The sequence below is a fragment of the Varanus komodoensis genome, unplaced genomic scaffold (genome assembly GCF_004798865.1).
Source record: "Varanus komodoensis strain SLA01 unplaced genomic scaffold, ASM479886v1 scaffold2, whole genome shotgun sequence".
Taxonomy (NCBI): Eukaryota; Metazoa; Chordata; class Lepidosauria; order Squamata; family Varanidae; genus Varanus; species Varanus komodoensis.
In genome coordinates, this window is record NW_025335568.1 from 35,822,693 (window position 1) to 35,841,768 (window position 19,076).

At 40.6% G+C, this 19,076-nt stretch overlaps 1 long non-coding RNA gene across 1 annotated transcript in view; it reads left to right on the top strand.

Moving 5' to 3' along the window:
- The first annotated feature begins 14,945 nt into the window (after positions 1-14,945).
- Positions 14,946-19,076, top strand: part of LOC123022491 — a 17,016-nt gene continuing 12,885 nt past the window's right edge. The window contains exon 1 of the long non-coding RNA XR_006414521.1: positions 14,946-15,091. This is a non-coding gene — a long non-coding RNA (uncharacterized LOC123022491). The remainder of the gene's footprint in view (positions 15,092-19,076) is intronic.

Consider the following 19,076-nt stretch of genomic DNA (forward strand, 5'->3'; position numbering starts at 1 on the left):
TAGGACCACTGCCGTCTCTGGTGCCACTGTTACGAACAGAAAGGAAAATTTGTTGGGTGTTAGGACCCAAGGTCCCTTTATCCAGCTAATTTGCAGTGGGGGCAGAATCTGGATTGTGAGGGCACCATAACGTATAGTTTAGCTACTGCTGTTGGAGAGTATATGAATTGGGCATGGGGCCCTTGATAATGTTGGCTCTGACATTACTGTAAGAATCAAATACATATTTTTCAAACAATGATGGGATAATAAATTCATATCATAAATTCCTTAGATTCTTTTAGCAGTGCATCCACAAGAATTCTGCTGCCAGAAGTTAATTGTGATCCTAAACCCTCCTCTTAGAGGTGAATACTGTTGCTTTCAGTAGGAGACTGAGAGCCATTGTGGTGTAGTGGTTATTGTTGGACTAGGAGTGGAGAAACCAAGGTTCAAGTCCCAAGTCAGCCACAAAGTCTGCTGATTGACTTTGGGTCAGTCACTGACTATTAGCCTAACCTACCATCCCTTCTTGTGGGGATTGTGGTATGGGTAAAATGGAGACAATTAGGATCATGTAAGCTGTCTTGGACTCCTTGTAAGGAGGAAAACAAGGATTTCAGTGTAATAATAAATAACATACACACATTAGTATAAAGCTTTGCATGTAGGGGAATACAACAACCTAGACTACTCTGGAAGGATTCCTGATATCTGGAGTAAGGCAATCATAGTTCCCATCTTTTAAAAAGGTGACAAGGACTAATTCTGCCAATTATTGTCCTATCAGCCATCTTTCAGTTGTCAGGAAACTTCATGCAAGGTACTTAAAACACAAGCTTTTAACCTGGATGGAAGATAATTCTATAATAGGTGAGGGGCATATTGGGTTCAAAGCTGGCTATTCAGCCTTAGATCATTGCTGTGTGCTGGCTCATTTGGCAGAGAAGTAACCTCCATTTCTGGTGGGAGGCTATTTTCTGCCTTCATTGACCATAAATCAGCTTCTGATTTGGTCTCAAGGGAACTGTTATGGTTTAAATTACATAATAGTACCAGGGATAAGCGCCTACTATTCCTTGCCAGATGTTTTTACAACCAGACATCCAATCAATTCAGATGTGGTCTGCAAGGACAAGTTGTTAACCCAGTCCCTGCCACAAGCTGAGTTAGGGTTGTATTCTGGCCCCTTTTCTTTAACATTTATTTTTAAATGATTTGACTTTCCATTTCTGTAACATCGATTCTCATGCTCCCAGATTGTGCAATACTAGGATACCTTTACTTCTCTATATTACGATCACTTTCCAGAACTGGCTTAAATCATTAATAGCTGCATTTGTAACTTATTGCTCTATGAATAACCTGATCATTAATTATAATAGGCCTAAAGTCCTGGTATTCACTAAAGCTAGAAAATAATTGAAATGGACTTCAAACGGCAATATCATTAAGCAAGTTTCCCATATCTATGATTCAAATGCAGAGCACTGGGCTCCAGCCTGAACAACGCAGACAAGCAATTGAATCAGCAAACTTTAGCCAGCAGCAGACTTTAAGATTCTTTTTTACCCAAGCTGGGCATCATATCCCCTTTGCAATACAAATTTATAAAGCAAAGGCCTTGCCCAAAACAGAAAAAGCCCTGTCTGTTTTTCTTAGGAAGTTCTTAGGCCTTTCTCCCTGTGTGCAAAATACAGCCATTTATGTGGGAGTAGGGATCTGATCTGTTGAGTGTAAGGCATGGATTGTAGCATTTAAATGGTGGCTACATTTATATTTTCTAGCAGCTCCTGGTTGCTACCTGTTTCTACAGCAAGGGTCTCAAACTCGTGGCCCGCGGGCCAATGCTGGGACAGGCGGGGCACAGGGGAGGGGCCCTGCGGCCTTCAAAGCACCGGCGGCGCCCGGGCCGGCCTCCAGGAGCGATGTGGGATGAGGGGCCACCACCACCGCTTGATGCGGCCCAGCCTCACCCAGACTCTATTTCCAGCGGCCCCCAGGTAAGTTAAGTTTGAGACCCCTGCTCTACAGCTTTCAGAAATATGTGTTAACTGATGGATTAAAAACAAGAAACAACAACAACCTAGACCACTGCTACAAATCTACAGGGCATATATGTTAAGCATGGGTTGGTTAAAATCTCAAGGATGATCCATGCAGGCTCCTTCAGGGGCCATTCATCACACGGAAGAAAATCAGAGAAAGCCTCAGTGGAGCCTTTCCCGACTAGCCCTCAACTACTGGCCATGCGAGCCTCCAGCTGCTGTCCCTCTCCTTCCAAGGGGTTGATGTGCAAACATTACTTGCATTGCAAAGAATAGCAATAGTTCTTCAATATGTGTTCAAAGAATGGATACAGTTAAACAATCAATTCATTTGTCCCATAGATTGAAATGAGGTTTTAAAGATCAGATTCTTTCAGCTCAGCACCTTGATTTTTTTAAAAAGGGGTTACATTCCTAGTGACACTGATGTAAACAAATATGTGTGTTTCCTATTCCATACAATATGTAAATATAAAGTATTTTCTCACTTTATTAAATAACCCTAACCTCTATTAAATAGCAAGAACCTTTGGAAAATAACCTGAAGCCATCATGTGAACTGAAACACAATGTAGTTTATTTTAGCTTGTAAGTGTATTAATTAGTTAAAAGAAAGGTGTTGGCTCAAGAAAGATTTTAATTGATCCATAGGGCTGATTTACAATAAAATGACATTATAAATCTGACTCTTTGTATTACATTTAATGAATGTCAGAAATTGATTTAAAAGCAAAGGGCCATCCAAACATTATAACTGCATATTTGAAAGTTCTTCACTACATTATGGAAATCAGCATTTTTTCTTTCTGGTAGAACTTTATCCTCTTTGACTGGGGGGCGGGTGGGAATGGGGGCACCTATTTCAGACATAGCTCTTAAAATACATGGAACTATAGTTCAAATAAAGCCTCAGCTGCAGTTGCTGTGGGAACCACAACTTTGAATATCCTGACTATTGTGCATTTAAATTCTCTCCCATAACGTTGCATTAACTTTTTTGCATTACATTTATATCTAAGATGATTCCATTTCCCACTCTTAGGAAATGCAGATTAGTGGCTGTCACATCCCTGATGCAAAAACTGTTTTTGGTAAATCATATGAAATGTTTCCTGGAATTTGCTGAAAAGTGTTGATATATGGAAATTGCTCTTTTAAAAAAAATCAACAAAAATCTGAATTGCTTATTATAACTTTCCCCTTCTTCCACCACCTGACATGTTCACACAGAATTAAAAGGAATAGCATATCGCTGGCATTTTTTAAGAGGAAGTATTATTCGATTATTGCTGAACTAAGGTTTAATACAGATAATATTGTATTCCCTGTAAATAATTTAAGGAAGCAATTACTGTCTCTAGACAGTCAATGTCTAATTATCAAATGTGTTAATGATAATGAACTTTAATCAATAGATGGTATATGATGGCCTATTTCTCACAAGATTTTCCAATAAATAAAATTCTGCACATTTGCAAGTTGTATTCAGAGGCAGAGAATCTCTTTATAGAATGTACACTCGATGGTCCCTGAGGCAATAATGTCTAACAGATTGTAGTTCAGAGTAGCAAACTTTAAATTTTGTTGTACCGAGTAAGAGGTGTTACAGCACAAGAAGAAAAAAAATTCTAATGAAGTTTTCCTTACCCTTTCTACCCAAGTACAGCTGCAGAATTTGGATTAATGTCACCCATGTTCCATTATATGGTTGGCTAAGTGTACATAACCTGACTTAACAGGTTTGTAGATAAGGTAGCTAAACTCTACTCAGTCAGTCATGGGCTTATGATGGGAGAAAGTTAAGAATTTTATCTCGCACACTGGATTTCCTCCTGATTATTTAAGAAATTTCAATGTATCAGCGCTCATTTCTGAATCTTAGAAACAGATTAGATGGTATCAAAATGCAGAATGCTTTAGTAGCTGCTCAGTTCTTGTAAGTTCTCTCCTGGGCTGCATATCTTTAAGCACGGTAACATGCATCTTATGTTTTTGAGCAAACTGAAGAGTACCTTCCAGAGGAGAGTAATTCTCTCAACCGAAGTTCCCAAAGCACACACCACGGAAGTGCTAGTGCAACATTCAATGTAATGTGAAGCAAAACTGGGGAAGGGGGGGATATGAACTGACGGGCTTCCCTGCCGTTTGTCATGTGTGGTCTTCAGTGGGTTGATTGAAGGACCATGATGACTGAGTAACAAAAAGGTATTTGTGCAGCAAGCCATGCAGTTGGCTTCACGTGCAAGCCTGGCCCTTGGCTACTCAGCAACTGGACGTGCAGTGAAGTGTTTGCCCAGACCTTGGCTCCCTTGTGTACCAGTGCTACATATGTGGGCAAGAAGATGTCGCTTAAAGGAGAAGCCGCACAGAACATCACCAGCTCAGTCAGTAAGTTGTAGCTTTAATGCACCTGGCATTGCACTCTAAAGAGGGCCGCAGTCAGATTTGGAAAGAGACAAGCAACCCTCCTATTGTTTTGACAGGGTGTCTTGTGCCTGCCTTGCCGGAAATGGGCTTTCTTTTGGAGACACTGATAATGTTGTTACCAAAAGCAAAAAGAAAAACAGGGCAGGAGGGTAGACCTGTATTTGCACCAGTGGGAAACATTTGATCCAGCAAATTGGGATTTTTCCTAGAATGGTTGCTGCTAGCACCCCAGTGACAACAGAAGAATATGATCTTGGCTGTTGTCCTCTTTCAAACATTGCTTTATAAATAAACATGGAATTGTTAACCGTACTACCACCAATTGAGACAACATTTTTACCATGCCTAGTCTGTCAGTAACTAATTCTAGTTGAATGGTAGACGTAAGTAGCATGCACAATATGTTTAATGGATGCAATTGTAGTTGTTGAGATACCGACATTCTTGTGTCTGTGGAACCCAGAGACAATAAGAATATCCATTAAAATCAAAAGAGCAGAAAACAATATCATAGTATGTTTCTATATACCATTCCAGTAACAAGGCACTGGAAGTATATATGAGCAGGTGGCTGTAACCTCAGTAAACTGATACAAGTTATTTATCTTACAAAACATAGGAATTGGAGCTTTTGCTGTTAATACCTTGCAAATACTCCTTGTGGAACCAACACACCAGCTGAATTACACAGACAAAGATGACTCATATCGTATTTGATAACATAAACACATATAGATTATGCAGATAAGTGTGATGTGGACCAAACAATGTACAGTGCAATCTTATGCATGTTTATACAGCTGTAAGTCTCACTCAATGAGACTTACACCCAGGTAAGTGTGGATAGAATTATAGCCATCGCTTGTGTATTTAATATATTTTTATCCTGCTACTGTTTCCTGGAGCAGCAAAAAAGGTGTTTTCCCAGCTTCGATCCTTAACACAACTTAGTGAGGTAGGCTAGGTACAGAACGGGTTGTTGGCCAAGGTTATCCAGTGCTTTCTATGGATGAGTAGGGATTTGAACCCAAATCCCATCTGTCACTCTGTTCACTATGCCTCACTGGTTTAAGCTTATTCAGTGGGCATAGAAATGCTCATAATTGTGCTGTAGGTATATACACATTAGTATGAAAAACATCTTTAAAAAGCAACTGGAGACATGGAAGTGTAAACAGAGAATATACACAAAAACAAGAGAAAGTAGGAGATGCAAATTTAAAAAAAATGAAATGTATTAAGTCACTGAAAAAAAAAAAGAATTTCATCACTTTGTCTTAGTTTATCCTTCCCAGGCAGGTTCTGTTATATTTCTCCTGGACAGTGAATGTTCCAGTGACCTGACTAAAATATTTTCCTTTTCATTTTGGGTGGGAGAAGCAAACTTGGAATATATCTGCTCAGTACACTTTTTCCCCTCGTTCACTCCAAATGCTATTTTTTTCCTAAACCCTGAACACCTGAACATAATCTTTAGTTGGGTTCCCTCCCTACTTCTTCTAAACACAGCAGAATATAAGAATTGTGGTCTTCAAATCATATACTGGGTTTCTCTGTAATTCATTTAACTGTGCACAGCTTCCCTTAACATTCTTCCATAGGGTTGCTAAGATAGATGTTGATACAAAAGGTTTTATATAGCAATAGACCATTTCTGTGTTTTCTTAAAATGCTTTTCTGTCTGCTTTTCTTCTTTTTCTTTTTTTCCTACTAATTCTGTTTTTCCTCTTGGTTCCTCTGGTAACTGTTAAATATAGAATTCCACAACTTTTAATTAGCATTTGCTGACTTCATTCTTCAATTAGCAATTCAAAGTTCTTTCTCAGTGCGACACATTTCAAGATGAAAAACTGTAGTATCAGAAATGTAAAAAATAAATTGTATCATCATTGGGACCTTTCTTTGTATAAGCTTGATCTGGCTACAGAAAGCCAGATCAAGAGTGCCTTATAGACATTTGTCTATATTGTGCATTTCTCAAATGAATGGGCAACTATAACAAGCATTCCAGATTCCCATTCAGTCCATTTGAACTCTTTACCTTAAAAAAGTAGAAAAAAGAAAGAAAAAGAAAGAAAGAAAGAAAGAAAGAAAGAAAGAAAGAAAGAAAGAAAAAAGAATGCCTAATTAATTAAGTATTAAATTATTCTGGTAGTAGAAAGTTAATTATTAGATTCTTGGGGGGTGGGCAACTGTTCTGTATAACTTTTTTGTTTCTAGTTCCATTTAGTGAAGAATGAAGGGAGGACTAATTATTTTCACAGGAATTAACACCTTTCTTAGCTGATGGATAGAAAGTACACATGACTACAGGTATGTTAAAATTAGTCAGAGTTGGGCTATAACATTAAAAAGAGTAGATTAATGCTTCCAAAGATAACCATGCCAAGGCACTCTTGTGTTGTGAGCGGTTAGGACACACAGTTCAAAAGAATTTCCACACAATCTTAGCTTGTAAATATTGTGGAATTGAATCACCTCATCTTTGACCTTTTGCCTTTCCCCACTATTTGATTTGTGTGTCATTTCTGTGTCCTTTCACATGGCAAGGTCAAATCTCTGCCCGAATTCATACCCAGTAGCCTGACCTCTGATCTAGATTGCTCACTCAGAATTCACTTCTGAATGACTAGTGTTCTTTCAGGCGAAATATACATAATCTGCTGTCAAAGACTGTCAAACAAATGGTTGACTTCATACACCCCATTTCAGTAAAATGATCAAAACATCAGAAAGAAAGGAGGGAGGGTACCCATTCATTTAATGTGCAGAAGAAATATAGCATTATGGATAGGAAACACTGCTGAAAGTAAAAGACCTTAGGAAAAGTTTTAAAAATCAAGTTATTCCGAGAAGACTTGCAGGCACAAAGCTATGCCAGCACACAATTCCACTTTGTGAAAGCTTTTATTCTGATATAGGTAGTGCTACTGATCTATACCACTATAAGAGAAAAAATAGGCAGGAAAAAAAGCTACACCAAAAGTATTCACATAAATAGAAGAAAATAATTAAATCTAAACACTACCTTTAAGAAACCCTAATTTTTAATCCATCTGATTGAATGGATGCCAGCTATCATGGAAAGATACGTTCACATATAAATTAGATTAACAGTGTAAAGCTCTGCACACAAGAAAAGACTGCAATAGAAATTCCAACTTTAAAATAATTGTAATAACCACACAATATTTCCTAACAGGAAAAATTACATCTGATACATATAGCCATTTATTGAACAGTTTAAAAATAAGGAAGAAAAAACAACACACATGAATCTCTGCTGCAATTACATTTTCCTTCTTAAGACAGCATTTTAGGACACACAGCTCAGATTCAAGCAAACATTTTAATTCTTCTGCTTTGTTTCATCACTGAGGTCCTTAAAGCCAGAATACTTTGGGCTGAGTTGGATTTTATTCTTTTGCATATTTGTATTTTGTATTTTAACCACTTGTACGGCATTTTAGTTTGTTAACTCTTTGTAATCTGCCCAGAGAGCAGTGGCTATTGGATGGATTCGAAACGCAATTAATAAATAACTAATATACTGATGGACATAGCCATTTTTAAAGTAAAACGTGTTTACTTATTTTCCACATTTCTTTTTCGGGAACCCTTCATACCTACTCGTCTCTTCCTGCTGAAAGCGGCCCCTCCCCCCGCTGCCTAAGGTACTGCTCTATTTTGCCTCATTATAATAAACAGCAATGTTTTTACAACTGCAACAGTTCTCTGCCAGCATTAGCATATTTTGGCTGAGGTATTGTTTTACTGTGACCTGTATAATAAGTGTCACATTAGCAACACAACAAATCAAACGTTTGTTAATTTCCCTCGCTTTCCCACACAGCTGCTAGTGTTATCGTGTCACCAGATTTTAATTAATATGATAAGTAACACTTGCAAGACAACAGCCTGGGTTTTTTTTTTCCTTCTCTCCCTCTGTGTGTAAGTCTGTGTGTGGACACATGTGAACTGGGATGGTGGCTGGGGGTGGGATGGAGGGGGGGAGAAATATAATAAAGCCCCGTAGCTAGTCGCTGCTTAACTTACATTTTAAACAAGCAGGTAATAAAATATGATCTTGAAAGCACTGGCATATTCCCGAGAATCAAACCCCAGCTGGCACTGAAACCTACAAGAAAGGGGATGGTTTGAAAAATGGCAGATTTTACTTGGAGGGCAAGTGTATTTATATTTCAGTATCTGAGATATATGCTGCCCACTTTAATTTCTCCTTCTCTCTGCACAGGCACAATAACAAATGTATCAGATTTCTCCCCCCACCCCCAAAAACCCCCAGTAGCCAACGTGCTGCAGGTATTGTGTGTTCAACGGAATTGCTCTCATACAAGTCAAAAGTGCCATCTATTTGTAAAAGGTAGAAATGCAACAGAAGCCAAACTCGAGCAAAATTTAGGAAACAGGTACACCTTTCTAGGTGGCTGTTCTTTAAGCAGAGGAGAGAGGGAGGGGGGGGTTACTAACACGGTGTGGGCAAAACAGGGAAATGGCTCCAAGTAACAGACCCGAAAGTGAGGAAAGTAAAATATTTCCAACAACTTCGGAGAAGCAGCAGCAGAGTGGGAGAGTGGAAACAAACAATAAATACATTATTCTTCCAAATGATTTGATCAGCTATAATATGGAACATTTTCTACAGTTGTTTATAACATTCAAAGAAGCTCTTGAACATTATTTCTGCAATTCTTGCAGAAAGCTGGGTGTCAGTATCCACATGATCATATTAAATGTGGGGTTGGACCTTTAGAGACTTGCCTAAAGCCACCTAGTGAGATTAGGGCTTAGGTGAGATGTGAACTGGAAGCAGGCTGGGAAAAGTGCAGCTGAACATTTTGGCTCAGTGGAAATTAAGCATCTGTGCAGTTGGAAATATGAACCGTCATCTTTTTAATGTTTTCCATTGGGAAATTCTGGGGAGGGGAGTGCATGTGCATCCAGTTCTCCTGTCTCCACCATGCTCCAGAAAGATCAGAAGCAAAGAGGAAGCTATGCTAATCTAAGATAACATGATTGATTCCCAGCAGTTAGTGTTACAGTGCAGGTCCACAGGTTTCGTCCCCAGTATAATGTCGACCCCAAGCGTATCCTTTCCTTTTTCTGATATAAATGAATGGCTGACATTCAGTCCTACACAGAAAGTAACGCTCTGCATTCAGCAACATGGATGAAGGCAACAAATGACGGCTGTCCTGGCTTCCACCAAGAGTGATCCCAAAGGGAAGTGACCTTGTGGACATCACCCCTCATATGGAGAAGATTTTGCCAGTACAAGAATAGTTCCCACTAAACTCAGCAGTAAGCCATGTATAAATGTGAGAGCTGGTTCTATAAACTATATTTGTACAGTGCATATTTAGAGAATAGGTGCTAAGCAACAATAAGCTTGCTACTGAACTGGTATCACTCTCCATTAGCAGTTCAATTAATCCATAAAGGAAATGTTGGTTAATTATTCAGCATATCCCTGGTTAGAAATAAAATAATAGCTCTGGAAACTCTGTCTTTACAGAATGTATTTATTTTATTTATTTTAAATTATTTTTGGCTGATTGTAAGGGAAGAACTTGCATGCCTGTTTTATCTCAAAAGAGGCATTCCAGCTGATGCAAGAAAAGGAATGCCTCTTCTAAGAAAACATATTTCCTCCCCACCTTGGATTTGTAAAGAAATGTATTAATTAATCTTTAAAATGTCTGTTGCCTGATTAATTGGGGCACCTTTTTAATTGAGTGAAATATTTAATTGATCAATCTAACTGATTGACCAAATGTTGAAGCAATAATTTTATAATTAATTAACAATGTGCTGCCTGTTTTAAAGCAAAGTGACAGAACAGAGAGGAGCAAAATGTACATAGTTTAATTCCATGCATGCCTCTAATTCCTTCTAATGGCACATCCACATGGTATGGAGGTACCAACAAGTTTGGAGGAATTCCAAAGTTGCAGAAGTACAAACAGAAAAAAAGGGGGGATACCCTGGTGAGGACTAAGCATTTTCACTGGCAGTGGCTATAAATGCTAATTGACTGTTTAGAGTAGGAGGCATAAAACTGGGAATGAGGGAGTCTGAATCTCTATTGGGCCCTATATTAGGTTTGCAGCCTTGATTTCTGATGTGCTACTTCCCTTAAAATTTGGTTGAACTATATATGCATATATATGCAGGTGCATGCACACACATTCCTATTGTATTTAAACCAGTGCAATTCTATAGATGCCATCCTGTAGTCCAGCTTTTTCCCCTTCACCAGAAATGTGGCACTCACTGTAATAAGTTTCTAGGGGATGCACAAGTATTTGCTTCCCTTCTCTCCTCCCCTTCTCCCCAATTTAATTCCATGGCTGAAGGATATCTGTGACTAATTGTCCTCTGAAATGTTCAGCCTCAAGCAAGAGGCACTGCCATTTGCTGGACGAAGTGTGGATTTGGACAGAAAAGGCCTACATCCACATCCCTTTATTTTCATGCAGCAAAAATGTGAAAGCTGCTTCTTTATATCCTCTTTCTTAGAGGACAAAGTGAGAACAAGAATAAGAGCTTTGTGGGTGGGTGCAGAGCCAAGAACAGTCCTCTATCTAAAGGATGGCCAGAGGACCATCCTCTATTTGTACCCTGCCTTCAGACACGCAGGTCATCTGGTCACAGGGCTTTTCTACATGAGGCCACTTTACCAATGATTCTGCTTTCAGATTCTTTGCAGGAATCTCCTGTACATGTTATTTTCAGCTCCTGTACATGTTATTTTCCAGAGATTTTCAGTCTCTGCCCTTCTATATGTTCCATTACGCAAGCACTAGGTGGTGCTATGATCTAGGAGAATTTCTCAATGGGCTCATGCAGAGGTGAATGCAAGCTACGAAGGCACCTTTTGGCTAAAGCTTTCCCCAGCCTACAATACAAGCAGCATCATTATAATCCTGGGCACATTTTGTCAGGTGGCTGGCTCACCAACCAGATTTCACATGATCATCACAGCCCAATGCGGCCATTTAAGCCACTGTGGGTTGCAGTACTGCAGACACTGTCTGAATGTTCAAGCTCTGGCATGTGGTTGGCATGGCTTCACATGTCATGTGAACACAGTAGGGGCGGCTTCTATGAGAGTGAGCAACACTTTCTACCAATGCCAGGATGCTCCCCAAAATGTTCTCTTCCTTCATGTCCGACAGCCTAATTGTTCGCACAGGTGGGCATCTGAGCATGGCCTCACTTGCTGCTTTTAACATGTGGGCAGGCTCATGCAAGGATGGCCATTCTTCAAGTAACGTCTGAACCATTGCTTGAAGAGCAATTGGCACAGGTTCCCTAGGAGGTTCACAGCCATAATGCAATTTGACTGCAGACTTCCTGACTCACATTTACAGCCACCATAGCGCAGGTTTTGAGGGTCCTTGGACAAGATGCCCTCAGCAAGCACCTCCTTCAGTGAGCCTGGCTTCCCACTGCCATTGTCGTCAGCTGCTCTCACTCTCCCACCTCATGCACATCACTGCCACCACTTCCTTGCTAGACAGGCAGGACACCTGTCCAGGGGGTGGGCAGGCAAAGGGGCCTTTTGCTCCTCCATTCCACCACCACCAATGTCTGGGCCACAGCAAGAGGCAGCTGAACAGAGAGGTTTCAGGGGTGAGGAGAAGGAACAAGTCTGGGGGCTTTGATCAGTGGGTGTGCCATAGGCGCCTCACCATGCCTAACTTTGACACCAGCATTTAGGCAACCTCAGTCCAGTGCCTTGCAGTTCTTATATCAAAGAAAGACGAATGCAGTTTTTCCACCTTCTTCTTTCAGCACAATCCTATCTGAGGCAAGGGAATGTTTGATATTATGGTGCATAAATTAGCACAAATAAAGTAATAAGGGCTACGTACAGCATTTGTGGTTTGTTTTACATCATCCTCTCTTATAAAAATGGGAAAACAATCCTTGACTATGCATTTCAAACATTTAAAAGAGGCAAGAAGCCTGTCAGTTTTGAAGAACCTTCTGGAGCAGCTTTCCCATTTGGTTTGATGAATTAGACAAGGCAGTAAATGACGCAGGAAAATTATGTTCTTGCGCTTCTTTTTCTTGTTAAAATTCCTACAAAATTGTACTCACAATGCAACAATCTCTTTTGTCATGAATGGAGGGGGGAGGGGCTCTCATCTGTTAGCTGACCCATCTCTGTTCCAAAAATCAAAAAGGGATTGATTTTGGTGAACCGCCATGCAGCTGGCAGGAGGGGGGAAGCTCCGCCATCGCTTGAACAAAAAGAGAGCAATACCACCAGTGGGCAAATCAATACTGTACTTATGTCAGGTATATATGCTTATAATAAAAGAAGGCAAAAACAAAAATATACTCTTCTTGGCATTGGTGGCCTTTCTTTTGTCAGGTATTGAAGTGAGCTTTTCTGTTGTCCTTTTCTTCAGGTAATTTTGAGCCTTTTTTTAAAGGCCACTGACCTTAAACAACACATACAAATAAATAGTTAAGAAGTGACATCTTTAAAAATCGAAATTCCTTGCATTTCTTGCAGAAATCATCCCAGAAGCCCTGCTGCTGCTTGAGTCAAACCAAACCTGAATCTTAATGTAGAAAGTGCACTTTGTAGGGTATAATCTGCATTTCTGAGTGATCCCAGAAGAAGCAGTCCATCTCAATGTTCATCGAAAAAATCAGGTGCTAGGCCTGGAGGCTGAAAAAATGAGGCCTGAATTGCACGTGCCACATAAAATTATTGCCCTGTTGATAGCACAAAGGCAGAAGGCTGGGTTCCCCAAGAGGGGCCAGTTCTGCGGTGCTGGAGGAAATGCATTAACAGAAAAGGACAAAAGATGCCACATATTTGCATAAAACAGACATGCATAGATGCAAATTCAGAAACAGTTTCTTTGACTAGAAATGCAGCCCATGCTGCCATTTTGTGGAAGACTCCAACCAGGTAGTTCATTCTGATGCCCGGTCAATCTGTGTCATTCAGATCATGACCACTGATGGACAATAATTTGCAGAGTCCTGCATTTTCAAAGCTGAGTGGGACAAAGCAGCCCTTCAAGAAGAGGCCTTCCTCTGCAAAACAGGAAACTGGGCTGCCCCATCGCTTCTCACCCTTTAGGCCATGTCTACCCAGTTGAAAAGGCTCCTGCTGCTTGTTCGTGGCAAGAGCCTGATGTAGACACATGCCTGTTCTGGAAGCCTGAGCACATCCAGTCCACAGAAGCTTCCCAGGGCTTCAAGGGCCACCAGCAACTTCTGAATTCTTTACCTGAGCAAAGGTGGAGCATCACTCAATCAGGTGCTAATGCCATGTAAATGACTTATGTCACTTGGATCAGCATTTGCTTCAAGTAAAGATACTAGTTAGAATTTGGGCTAAACCGGACTCCCCTGGCCGGGTGTCCACCACATGCTGCTGGAGATTATTGGGGTTGCATTCCAATGCATCCAGGAGGCACAAAGGGAAAGTGGGGAAGGCTGGATTACAACTGTGCCTTGTATGTGAGAAATAGCTGAGAGTATCTTTAAAAAGCCCACTTCCTGCTCTTCTGAAGCTCTTTAGATCAGGGATCTCAAACTCGTGGCCCGCGGAATGATATTTTGTGGCCTTCACTTGATATCAAAGTTTAGTGATAGCGCAGCCCGCGCATTTTTCTCACACGCACCTGCGTGAGTTGTTACCCTGGGCGCAATGTTCCCTCTAAGCTGCACGCCGGGCCGGGCGGGGCACAGGGGAGGGGCCCTGCGGGCTTCAAAGCGCCGACAGCGCCCGGGCCGGCCTCCGGGAGCCACGCGGGATGAGCGGCCCACCACATATGTCCGTGGTGTTGACAACAATTTTGAAGTGATGGAGGAGTTACTCACAGTGATTCATGGCCAGACCACCGCTCAGGAGATATTCCGCCAGCTGTGTGATGCCATTGCAGTTGCCAGCTTACTATGGAAGAGTTTTGCTGGAATAATAACCGACGGAGCACCATCAGTGACAGGGAGGAGAAATGGAGTCGTGGCGCTTGTTCAAAGAAAATTGGAAGAAGAGGCTGTGGAAGAGGCCATTGCTCTGCACTGCATTATCCATCAGCAGGCCCTTTGCAGCAAATGCCTGAAGTTTGACAATGTGATGTCTGACGCTGTGAAATGCATCAACCATATCAGATCCAGGGGCTTAAAGCACCGGCAGTTCCGTGCCTTTTTAGAGGAAATAGAGTCAGCGTATGAGGATGTGCTCTACTACACCGAGGTACGTTGGCTTAGCAGGGGAAACGTCTTGAAGAGGTTTTTTGAGTTGAGAGCAGAGGTGACAACCTTCATGGAGAAAGATGGGATGGCTGTTCCTGTACAAAGTGATCCCAAATGGCTCATGGACTTAGCTTTTCTTGTTGACATCACACAGGAGCTGAATGTACTGAACAAGAAATTACAAGGCCAGGGGCAGCTTGTCAGTGCTGCCTATGACAATGTCAGAGCATTCTCCACAAAACTTGTGTTATGGAAAGCCCAGCTTTCTCAGACAAACCTCTGCCATTTCCCAGCATGCAAGGCACTCATGGATTCTGGCACACCATTCAGCGGTGAGAAGTATGCTGATGCCATTGTAAAGCTACAGGAAAAATTTGATCACAGGTTGGGTAGTATACAATGCAATAAAATATGCAGTACAGAAATGAAATAAAACAGCAAAGAATAGAACTAAAATAAAGCCAGTAGCAAAGAATAAATCCATCACAGCATCATAAAACCAGCAGCAAACCAAGGTACTCAAAAGCTGTTCTTAAAATATCTGGGAGAACAAAGAGACCTGGCATCAAAAGACCATAACACGGGCACAGGCTGAGCCTCTTTGGGGAGAGCATTCTTCAAATTTATTTATTATTACTTATTTATTTGGATATTTTTATCCCAACCTATACCAATCATCTCTGGACAGCTTATAATATGATATATACCTAATAAATACAACAATCAATAACAAGAGAAAATACGGCTGAGGATGTTAATAAAACTTGATTAAAATATTTAAATTTTAAAATATTGGGTAAATAAAAAGGTCTTAACCTGGTGCCAAAAAGCATATAGCGTAACCTCTCGAACGGCTCTGGGGAGCACACTCCACAGCAGGGGTGCCACCACAGAGAAAGCCCTCCTCCGGGTATTCTGTCTCCTGATCTCCTTCAAGGAGTGTTCTTGCAGCAGGGCCTCTGCTGCAGATCTTAAGGGGCGGGAGGGCGTATGGAGAAAAAGACGTTCCTTCAGGTATCCTGGTCCCGAGCTGTTTAGGGCTTTAATGGGGGTGCCAATATCAAAAAGGTCCTCTCTGTAACTACCCACCTCATCTCATTTGACAGGGACACCAAGGGGAGGGCTCAAATGCTGCTTGTAATGCCTGGACAGGTAAATATGGACAGAGATGTTCCTTCAGGTAGCCTTGCCCTGAGTCATTTAGGACTGAAAAGATAAAAGCCAGCACTTTGAATTGAACTCAGAAGTGGAGCATCAGCCAGTGAAGCAGAAAAGTACTGACATAATATGATTTTATCAGCCAGTCCCAGTTAGTAGTTTAGCCACCCTATTTCGAACTAATGGACATTTCCTGGGCATTTCAAAAGGCAGCACCATGTATAATAAGACGCAGTAATCCAAAGAGAAGGTTAGTATATGCAAACAACAGTGGCAAGGGCACCACTGTCAAAATAGGGTAATGGTTGGTAGATCAGCTTAAGCTGATAGTAGGTGCGTTGCATCACTGAGGAGACCTGTGCTTCTGGGTTGCCCAAACTACAAGCCCACTTCTTTAGGGTGAGTGCAGTCCCCTTTAGAAAAGGGTGAATGCCACTTAAGTGGACAAATTATCCACAGCATCTTGTCCGGACTGAGCCTTATTTTATTGTTACTCACCCAGCCCATTACCTTGCCCAAACACTGGTTCAGAGCAGCAGTTGCCTCACCTGTACTAGAATAACAGGAGAGGCAGTACCTGGTGTCATGGGCATAGTGGTGATGCCTCAGTCCACAACGCCACAACCAGCCATTTCACGTAGATGCTGAAAAGCACAGGAGCCCAGACAAATTCCGTAACAATTCCAAAAGGGCAGAGTGATAGGTCCCCAAGAACTAGGGTGGATCCGATTTAAATCAAATTGACTAAAATTGCAATTTAAATAATTAGTAAGACTAGACTTAAACCATGGTTTGCTACATAATTTGCACCCATCCCTGTCTTACCCATAGGTTGAGAAACTTCATTAAAATATTCCCCAACTGGGTCTCTTTTACATCCTACTGCCATTATAGGTTTTCTCCTCCAGAGAAAGAATAATTTTATAAACCTAAGGCTATACACTAAAAAAAGATCCAAAGTCTTGTGGAGTATTCTGCTCAAAAGGTTTCACTTTCATTTTTACTGCTTGCCCCTCCCTCCTTGCACTTAGCTTCTTGTGCAGATCTATTCCACTCCCAACAATTTCCTTCTATTCATTGAAATTTTTGAAACTTAGCACTTAAGAGGTAAGGGGTTGATTTGGTGTACATAGATTTGCAAAGGAACAATGGGATTAAGGGTTTTTTATCAACTCTATATATTTTATACTTTTATAGAGTATATTTTATAAAATAAAATATATTTCATTTATGGGTCAGAAACAACTTCGCGACTAACAACAACAACAATCTATTTTATAACATTTTGGTTGTGAAGAAGATGTATGTGATCTCTGCAAACACACATTCACAGTTTTGAGAACTGTAAAACCAAACATCTGTGTTCATGTCTTCTAGACAGAAAAATTGCCCAGTGATCTTACAGAAACCTCTGGAAGAGCATGAAACTGTCAATGGATTTATGGGATTCATTTACCAAAAATTTTAAATATTGCATGAATATACAGCCTCATAATTAACAACTAATCCTTATTTCATGATGAATAACCCTTGGACTGTAATATATCTTAACTAGAAAACTATCTTAAGATAGGTTTCTCCTCAAAGAGCATTTTATTTATAAGAATCCAATGCAAATTTTACAAATCCAACTTAATTTTTAAAAATACATTTTAAAAATAATTGATTTTTATCTATCCTGCCAAGAACTATCTGCCATCAAAGCAGGAGCAGTGCAGTGCCCTTATAAGTTCAGACATTGTATTCATAAGGATTCCATGGTCAAGGGTATCAAAAGGCACTGAAAAATCCAAAGATGCCCCAATCCTGGCATAGGTGACCCCTCCAGAGCAATTATTCCATTCCAGGACAGAACCTGCCTCAAAAATTATAGTCGGTATAAAGACTGCTGCTCTCTTAAACAGTGGCATTACCTCGAACATCCTAACTCTGAGGATCAACTTTTTGGGATCTGGCCTGATAGGTTTTCTGAGAGATTCCACTGCCCCAACCAATGCAATTGGAGCTGTGAAGTCCCTTACATTAACACCAGTGTTCAGTTGGATACTGTCTATAACCAAGAAAGCTCTTACAACGGTAGTGAAAATTGAACAATGCCAAATCCCATAAACGCTTTCTGAAATCATCAAGAATTTGATGTTGCACCTCTAATCATAATAGTGATCTATTATAGCTTGGTGGCCCATCTTAAGCAGGGCATTCCGCAAAATTAGTGCCACCACTAGTTGCAAGAAGCCATGAATCTCACTTGGTGACCTTGAACCTGTCACTTATTCTCAAACTAACCCACCTTGCTAAAGAAAAAGACGAGATTTAAATGTTGGAAAAATGATATTAGAACATGCTTCAGAATGGTAGATACACTACTAATATCCTGCACGCACTTCGGTCAGGAAACTCTAAAAAGGAAGCATTACATGCTTTTACCCTTCTTACTACTATCCCCTTACCAGCCCTAAGATATGCAAACAGTTTGATCTATAACACAGATGCAGTTCCACCATAAGATAAAAAAATGAAAACTTTAAAAGGGGAACAGTTTCTCAACAAAAACTGTCATAGAAAAATTTGGAGTACCTTCAGTGTTGGGACCTCCCATCTTGTCAAGAGCAAACTGCTTTAATGTCTCAGGGTACCAAAATGTGGTGTTCAGAGACAGATACCATGAAAATGTCCCTGGAAAGTTGTATTTCCTTTCAGTGTATGTTTGTTGAAGGGAGTTCCAGATTTCCTCTGTCTCAAAATGACACAACCCCCCTCCGTGTAGTGCAGTAATGAAGGCTCACTTCCTCCTCCACTTTTTAATAGCCCTGTCTCAAAATTAGGCAATATCTTCTGGCAAATGTTTACATAAATTAAGCATACAAATTTGGTTAAATAAATAAATAAATGGGTGTTTTTAAAAAACAAACAAACAAACCCTGCCTGGAATTGGTTCTAGGAAAGTTGGCAAACCTGGCACAGAGAAATAAGCTTCTTTTTGGACACACCCACAAGACCTGCTCTCTTCACAATCACTCTTGCATATTTTTAAACATTTCTGGGACATTTTCCCAGAAACATACAAAATTATGCTCTGGTGTTTGTCTAAGAAGAAGCCATTTTCCAAGTAGTTTGCAAAGTTAAAAAAGGGATAATTAGAGGTACTAGAAATAAATTTTCCATTCAACACCAGAGCATTAAGGGAACTGGAAGGCAGGCAGCCAAAGTACGACC